Source organism: Oncorhynchus clarkii, chromosome 20 (assembly GCF_045791955.1).
Source record: "Oncorhynchus clarkii lewisi isolate Uvic-CL-2024 chromosome 20, UVic_Ocla_1.0, whole genome shotgun sequence".
Lineage (NCBI taxonomy): Eukaryota > Metazoa > Chordata > Actinopteri > Salmoniformes > Salmonidae > Oncorhynchus > Oncorhynchus clarkii.
This window is the reverse complement of record NC_092166.1, coordinates 29,553,289-29,562,399: the sequence shown is the minus strand read 5'-3', so window position 1 is coordinate 29,562,399 and position 9,111 is coordinate 29,553,289.

Genomic DNA, 9,111 nt, shown 5'->3' with positions numbered 1-9,111 from the left:
AGAAGGGGGCTGAGCACTTATGGGGTCCCAGTGTTGAGGATCAGCAAAGTGGAGATATTGTTTCCTACCTTCACCACCTGGGGGCAGCCCATCAGAAAGTCCAGGACCCAATTACACAGGGCGGGATTTAGACCCAGGGCCTCAAACTTATTGATGAGCTTGGAGGTTACTATGGTGATGAATGCTGAGCTGTAGTCAATGAACAGCATTCTTACATAGGTATTCCTCTTGTCCAGATGGGATAGGGAAGTGTGCAGTGTGATGGCGATTGCATCGTCTGTGGACCTATTGGGGCGGTATGCAAATTGAAGTGGGTCTAGCGTGGCAGGTAAGGTGGAGGTGATATGATTCTTGACTAGTCTCTCAAAGCACTTCATGATGACAGAAGTGAGTGCTACGGGGAGATAGTGGTTTAGTTCAGTTATCTTTGCCTTCTTGGGTACAGGGATAATGGTGGCCACCTTGAAGCATGTGGGAACAGCAGACTGGGATAGGGAGAGGCTGAATATGCCTACCTGGTCAGCGTGGGTTCAATTCCGGCCCATGCCATTCTGGCACAAATAACTAAATCCCTCGATTGACTTGATGTAGTTACACATTTCAAATTTGGACAGTCCAGGGTTATTTTACCCCTGATCTTCACAAGAAATAACAATACTGAATAACATAAATAGGAAACAAATAATATATTTACAGTCAGTAAGCTACACCAACATTAGTTTCCATTAATACAGTGTCAGGTAATTTTCCACAGTAGATTTGCAGTGTTAAACAAGGAAATACTTTATTTACATTGTACTTACAATGCTTGTCGAATAGATAAATCCCCCTTAGTCTGTTCAAAAAGGACTAAGTTCTTGCAATGACCATACCAAGCAGAGGGCGAACATATCTTAAAAGACTTTGGTTGCAAGCATCTTTTAGGGAGCGGTAATGAGTTAAGCAATAATGGTTGCAGTTGAGATCAGCTGTGTGGGTGAATTTAGCAAGTATTGATGGTTTAACGAGACATCAGTTGGCGATAATAAGGATGATCTAGAAGAAAAAGAAACGCACACCTATTAAGACGAGGTGCTGGCTAGCGGAGTAGAAGACTTGAAGCTCAGATGCAAAAATGTAATTACCAACGTTTCGACAGCCAAGCTGTCTTCATCAGGGTATAATCACAAACACTGCGGGATGACTCGTTTATATAGTGTCAAAAGACTGTAATCATGGCCAATAGTGGCCTAATATCATTGGTTAATAATCAAATATTAAAATGTCATACAAAGAACAGCATACAAACAAATGGATAGCATACGATCATAGATTAATTTGACTATACAAGTTTACAAACAATTACAATGGCAAAGTCACAACAATCACAAGAATGGCTTCAGATCAAAGTCTACGTTGAAACCGAAGGGCGCAAGGGTCTTTAAATTAAAGATCCAGGCAGCCTCTCGTTTTAACAATAAATTATCAAGGTCACCCCCTCTCCTAGGGAGGGTGACATGTTCGATGCCAATATAACGCAGAGACTAAATCGAGTGGCCTGCCTCCAAGAAGTGGGCCGCAACTGGAGAAGTAACGTTTTTACACCTAATGGTGCTACGATGCTCTGAGATACGTACTTTTAATTTGCGCTTTGTTTTACCTACATAATTTTTACCACAAGTTATAAGATAAATAACTGCCTTAGTGGAGCACGTACTAACACCTTTTATTGGGATCGATTTCCCTGTTTGGGGGTGTTTGAAGGATCTACATTTATAAGTGCCATTGCATTGAGCACAGCCATTACATTTGTAATTTCCATCCAGTAGGGGCGCAAATAGACGTTGTTCAGGAATATCTAATAATAAGGATGCTTCCTTTTAGAGGCAGAATTTCTAGCCAGGCCGTCAACATTGGCATGTCCCAATCGTTAATTTTATACCTCAGTTGTCCCAGTCCCAAGTATCCTTGGCTGGGGACAATATCCCATAACACCTTGTGGCACAGTGAAAAAGTACTCACTTGAGAACATTTTCCAGAAGAATTAGAAGTAATGTTAATTTATTCACCAAATTATGTTAAATTGTTCAACAAATTACTTTCATATGAATTGTGATTTCACATGTTGAGTAATTTGTGTTCAACCTGTTGCCAAGTGCTAGCTAGCTAACATGTTGGACGCGCTAGCTAGCTAGCTGGTGATCTCATCCTGCTTATCAGCTGTTTAGATATGAACAACTTAACAAACTGATTGTAGATTCAACAATCTGTCAATTGTGATAGACCCGGATGGTTTTTAAATCATGAATTGGTGAACTTACTAGCCAGCTAAAGACATGAAGCAAATTATTTTTTCCCCATTTGTTTTCAGGGACTAAAGTGGGCACCTGATCGTTTCACTCCATTGCATTGGCATGGCAGAAGAAAACAGTCCTGTCCGACTCATTTGGAGGTAATTAATTTTAACAACATCTGATGAAAAACTTAGGAAATGCAGCCAGCTTTGTTCTGTTCAATCTAAGCTTGCTAACCAGCCGAATGATTTGTGCATGTTTTTAATGAGTCTGTTTTGCTAGCTATCTGCATGCACTGTCTGTTTACCTAGCTAACGTTAGCTAACTTTTTCATGCCACTTTCCTTTTTTCCTATTGTGTTGCACCATTGGGGTTGGTGTTACTACACTGAAAAAAAATAGAAATGCAACAATGTTTTATATTTTACTGAGTTACAGTTCATATAAGGAAATCAGTAAATTTAAATAAATTCATTAGGTCCTAATTTATGGATTTCGCATGACTGGGAATACCTTGAAAAAAAAGGTAGGGGCACAGATCAGAAAAACAGTCCGTATCTGGTGTGACCACCATTTGCCTCATGCAGCTTGACACATCTCCTTGGCATAGAGTTGATCATGCTGTTGATTGTGGCCTGTGGAATGTTTTCCCACTCCTCTTCAATGGCCGTGCGAAGTTGGATATTAGCGGGAACACACTGTCGTACATGTTGATCCAGAGCATCCCAAACATACTCAATGGGTGACCTATCTGTTCAGTATGCAGGCGATGGAAGAACTGGGACATTTTAAGCTTCCAAAAATTGTGTACAGATCCTTGCGACATGGTGCAGTGCATTATCATGCTGAAACATGAGGTTTATGGCGGCGGATGAATGGCACAACAATGGGCTTCAGGATCTCGTCACGGTATCTCTGTGCATTCAAATTGCCATCGATAAAATGCCATTGTGTTCGTTGTCCATAGCTTATGCCTGCTCATACCTTAACCCCACCGCCACCATGGAGCACTCTGTTCACAACTTTGACATTGCTGTCTGCCATCTGCCTGGTACAGTTGAAACCCGGGATTCATCCGTGAAGAGCACACTTCTCTAGCCTGCTTGTGTCCATCGAAGGTGAGCATGTGCCCACTGAAGTCGTTTACGACACCAAACTGCAGTCAGGTCTAGACTCTGGTGAGGACGACGAGCACGCAGATGAGCTTCACTGAGACGGTTTCTGACAGTTTGTGCAGAAATTATTCAGTTGTGAAAACACACTTTCATCAGCTGTCCGGGTGGCTGGTCTCAGACGATGCTGCAGAAGAAGAAGCCAGATGTGGAGGTCCTGGGCTGGCGTGGTTACATGTTGGTGGTGGCTTATGGTAACAGCTCTGGTGGACATTCTAGCAGTCAGCATGCCAATTGCACGCTCCCTAAAAACTTGAGACATCTGTGGCATTGTGTTGTGTGACGAAACTGCACATTTTAGAGTGGCTTTTTATTGTCCCCAGCACAAGGTACCTGTATACTGATTATGCTGTTTAATCAGCTTCTTGATATGCCACACCTGCAGGTGGATGGATTATCTTGGCAAAGGAGAAATGCTGTCTAAAAGGGATGATTTAATGGTTTTATGTTATGTTTTCATGTTTTATTGTAGTAACCCTCAAGCACTTTTACACAAGGTAAGGACTATTTCATTACGTAGAATGTTTATACTTAAAGCAAATGTTTTACTTTACTTTATCTACAATCTAAATGTGTTTATCCAACTTTCTTTTTGTTTTTCTGTTTTGCTTTCTATGGTAATTTAAAACTTTAAGGCCATTTACTGCTCGTTTCCTTTGTATAGCAGAGAGGGTAACTGCAGTCAAAACACAGTGGAACAAAGCAATGCTTGCCTTGATTTTTGCTTGAATTTTGTAGTTACTACAAATTTCACACTCTATTTCTCTGAAACGGAGCATAATTTAACCAGGACACTTTGTCGCAAGATAACATTTTTTTTTACAACGCACAGGAGGTTGGTGGCACCTTAATTGGGGAGGACAGGCTTTTGGTAATGGCTGGAGCAGAATGAGTGGAATGATATAAAATACATCAAACTCATGGTTTCCATGTGTTTTGATATCATTCCATTCACTCCATTCCAGCCATTATTATGATCTGTCCTTCCCTCAGCAGCCTCTACTGCTACAATGCCAAATTTCAGTATTCATTCAATTTGGACCAAAAGTGTACAGTAGTTACTTAATTTTGCCTTTGTAGGACAGAACACTTCAGGAGTGTATTCATTAGTCGCAGACCGTTGCAAAACATTTGGTCCGTTTAGTGTTTACTCTAGGAACCAAAAGGAAGCAAACAGAACAAAGAGAACAAAACGGGGAGAGACTTACCTGAATTTGTCCAACAGAAACTCTCGTCTTTGTTGCTAAACATTTTCTGTTTGGAGTAAACTGTTACTGTTGCAAAACGTTTTGCAACAGACAAAACGTTTTGCAACGGAATCGGACTAATGAGTATACCCCAGCTTCGACTAGTAAAGTCCTGGTAGAGTAGTGATACCAAAATGATTTGCTCCTTTTACACCATTCATTATAAAAGGGATTGTTAATCTCCATATCATAGTCCAGTCAAGTGCATGAAATCATTAAAACCATGGGATGATTCTTTCATTTGGGGAAATAATCTAGAATGCATTGCATGTAATGCCATTTTATGTTTGATCAAGTCTGGTTTAGACAGGCCTACTGTATATGTCACAAAACAGGACAGTCTAATGATGAAACATTTATGGCAAAAACAAACCTCAAAGAGTCTTACCTTCAAATGATATGCCAAATTTATATGATGAAACTGTCCTACTCCTGCAATGACAGACACATGGACTTCAACATACAAGGTCTATAGTCCTGTGATAGGAGCTGGGTGATATGACATGGCAACATATGGACGTCACACCACATGAGGTTGGTGGCACCTTAATTGGGGAGAGTTGGTTTTTGGTAATGGCTGGAGCGGAATCAGTGGAATGGTATCAAATACATCAAACATATACTTTCCAAGTGTTTGGTGCCATTCCATTAGCTCCATTTCGTCCATTATTATGAACCGTCCTCCCCCTAGCAGCCTCCTGTGCATCACACATATGTTATTTGTCACAAAAACCTTGTCACAGACTCACAAAATATAGGACAGATGGTTTCCCATCTGAAATGTCAAATGGATTTAATTCTGACTAACCGCAAAGACCTTCTTTAGATAGTAGTGATTTGAACGTGGAATGGTAACTGACAGTTAGGATCAATCCTTCTGTGGGTATAAGATCATTTCCTTGACCATTCTGACACAGTCACAAACAGAACCGATACAGATGTTACTGTGATGCTAGGTTATGTAACACTTTTTTTAAATGAATACATTGTTATATGTCTCAGCCTTCAACACCATATTAAACGGCAAGCTCATCATTAAGCTCGGGGCCCTGGGTCTGAACGCCGCCCTGTGCAACTGGGTCCTGGACTTCCTGACGGGGCGCCCCCAGGTGGGGAAGGTAGGCAACAACACATCCACTATGCTGATCCTCAACACAAGGGCCGCACAAGGGTGCGTACTCAGCCCCCTCCTGTACTCCCTGTTCACCCATGACTGTGTGGCCACGCACGCCTCCAACTCAATCATCAAGTTTGCAGACAACACAACAGTGACGAGACAGCCTACAACAACGACGAGACATTCTACAGGGAAGAAGTGAGGGCCCTTGCTGAGTGGTGCCAAGAAAATAACCCTTAATGTCAACAAAACAAAGGAGCTGATCGTGGACTTCAGGAGACCACAGAGGGAGCACGCCCCCATCAACATCGACGGGGCCGCAGTGGAGAAGGTGAAAAGCTTCAAGTTCCTCGGTGTACACATCAGTGGCAATCTGAAATGGTCCACCCACGCAGACAGTGTGGTGAAGAAGGCGCAATAGCTTAAGGAGGCTGAAGAAATTCAGCTTGGCTCCTAAGTCCCTCACAAACGTTTACAGATGCACCATTTAGAGCATCCTGTCGGGCTGTATTACCGGCTGGTATGGCAACCGCAGGGCTCTCCAGACAGTGGCGCGGTCTGCTCAACCTATCACCGGGGGTACACTGCCTGCCCTCCAGGACATCTACAGCACCTGTTGTCGCAGGAAGTCCAAGAAAATCATCAAGGACCTCAGCCACCCGAGCCACGGCCTGTTCACCCCACTATCATCCATAACGCGAGGTCAGTGCAGGTGCATCAAAGATGGGGCAGAGAAACTGAAAAGCAGCTTCTATTTTAAGTCCATCAGACTGTTAAATAGCCATCACCACCCGGCCTCCACCCAGTACCCTGCCCTGAACTTATTCACTGTCGCTAGCCACTCTGTTACTCAACCCTGCACCCTAGAGGCTGCTGCCCTATGTACATAGACATTGAACACTGGTCACTTTAATATTGGAACACTGCTCACTTTAATATGTTTACATACTGTTCTACCCATTTCATAAGTATATACTGTATTCTAGTCAAGGCCATCCTATTCAACTATTGCTGTAAATATGCTATTCTATCCTACGTATTATTCAGGTACACAACATATTCTATCCACATACTGTCCATACTCCGACATTGTTCATTCTAATATTTCTATATTCCTTAATTCCATACTTTTACTTTTAGATGTGTGTGTATTGTTAGATAGTACTACACTGTTGGAGCTAGGAACACAAGCATTTCGCTACAACCGCAATAAGATCTGCTAAATACTGTATGTGTACGTGACCAATAAAATTAGATTTGAGCAGACCACAGACATTCCCACAACAGTTGTTTACAGTAACCTTGCTGTTTTTGTGTGCAAATCCTGGCAAAATGCTATTTTCCCCCACACTCTAAATTATGACCATAAGCTCAGTGGTACTGTACAACCACACTGCAAACCCAAGACTGGAAATAACCATGATAGACTACCTACATTATTTGCATGCAATAGTAAGAAATGTGTACCTTGTATGATTGAATGCTGTTTTGGTGTCTCTTGAACTACAGGAATTGTCCAATGATGGATAACAAAAATATTCAGCCAATTTGCAAGGCTGAAAATTTAACTTTCATACAAATTATACACACTGTCAAGGACCATTGTGCACTGTGACCACTATCGCCATTGTACAAGAAAAATGTATTATCACTTACTACACAATCTTAAAACCACTTGAGGTGATAATGACTGTTATTGATGCAATGCTTATTAATGCGTACAAAGCTGGTGCACGCGCGACACCCAGCGGATTGCGCATGAATGACGGACTGATTTGTGTATCTGCCAATACAGAAATATGTGCTGGACACCACGTGAGCTGTTGACTAATTAAAATCAAGTGATGGCGACGGCTTCATGAGGTGGGAATTAGGCTGCTGCGCAATAGACCATAAGAGTGCCTTCAGTATCTCAATACAATTGATCTTATTTTGTCTATATCAAAAGGTAGGTCTTATGAAGTACTATTTGTTATTTTGTATCTTCCAAGTTTCTAAAATGAATAAGGATGTATGTAACCAAAAAGAAGGGAAGTGGTGGAAAAAGTACTCAATTGTCATACTGGAGTAAAAGTAAAGATATCTTAATAGAAAATGACTCAAGTAAAAGTGAAAGTCACCCAGTAAAATGCTACGTGAGTAAAAGTTTAATTTTGTTTTTTTTTAAATATACTTAAGTATCAAAGGTACATGGAATTGCTAAATAGTACTGTATGAAAAGTAAAATTATAAACCGTTTCAAATTCCTTATATTAAGCTAACCAGACAGCACAATTTTATTTTTTATTGACGGATAGTCAGAGGCACGCTCCAACACTCAAGACATACTTTTAAACAAAGCATTTGTGTTTAGAGAGTCCGCCAGATCAGAGGCAGTATGGATGACCAGGGATGTTCTCTTGCCAAGAGAAGAGAAACTTACGTGGTTTATATCAATAAAGTTTTGCTTAATAAGAGACGAGGTTATAGCAAAGATACGTTTAACCTATCATCTGTGATTGTAGTTTGCATATCTATCATAATGTGCCTCATAGGCAAGATTTATCAATTATATTCTAACTAACCACTTGATGTGTGTTATTTTCTTCAACTTGATGACGTGCTCTTTCTTTGGCTCTAGGTCCATCCCGACACGGGCAACTCCAGTAGGGCAATGAGCGTCACGAATTCCTTTGGCTGTAACCTGGTCTTAGAGCATTACGTTTTATTCTGTATGTAAACCCGGGAATCATTTATAGTAGTATGTAATGTTACATTTCGTATGGTATGTATTCATTTGTCGATGTTCATCATCCATTTCGTATCATATGTTACAAATTACGATTTGTGCATGTTACGAATTTGCGAAACGTACAATATGTTATCAATTATCAAAATGTTTGTTAGGAATTCCAATTTATTGTAGTTAATATTAGCTAAGTGGCTAATGTTAGCTAGCTGCCTAACGTTAGCTAGGCTAGGGGTTAAGGTTAGGAATTAGGTTCAAAGGTTAGGGGAAGTGTTGTGAAATAACTAAAAAGTAGTAAGTAGCTGAAAAGTTGCTAAAGTTGTCCATGATGGGATTCGCACACAACCTTTGATGTTGGCGTTATAACCATACCAAACGTATACCAAATCATACTAATTTGAGTGTTGCAAGTTTACATTTACTATGTTACGTCTAGTGTGTGACACCAGGCTGTTGTCAAGGACCTGTTTTAGCACATTGCAACTGAAGAATCATGTCTGACCCAGTACAACAAGCGCTCAACCATCACCTGCTGAGAGGTACAGACCACAGTCCGACTTCCTAGAGCTGGCCAA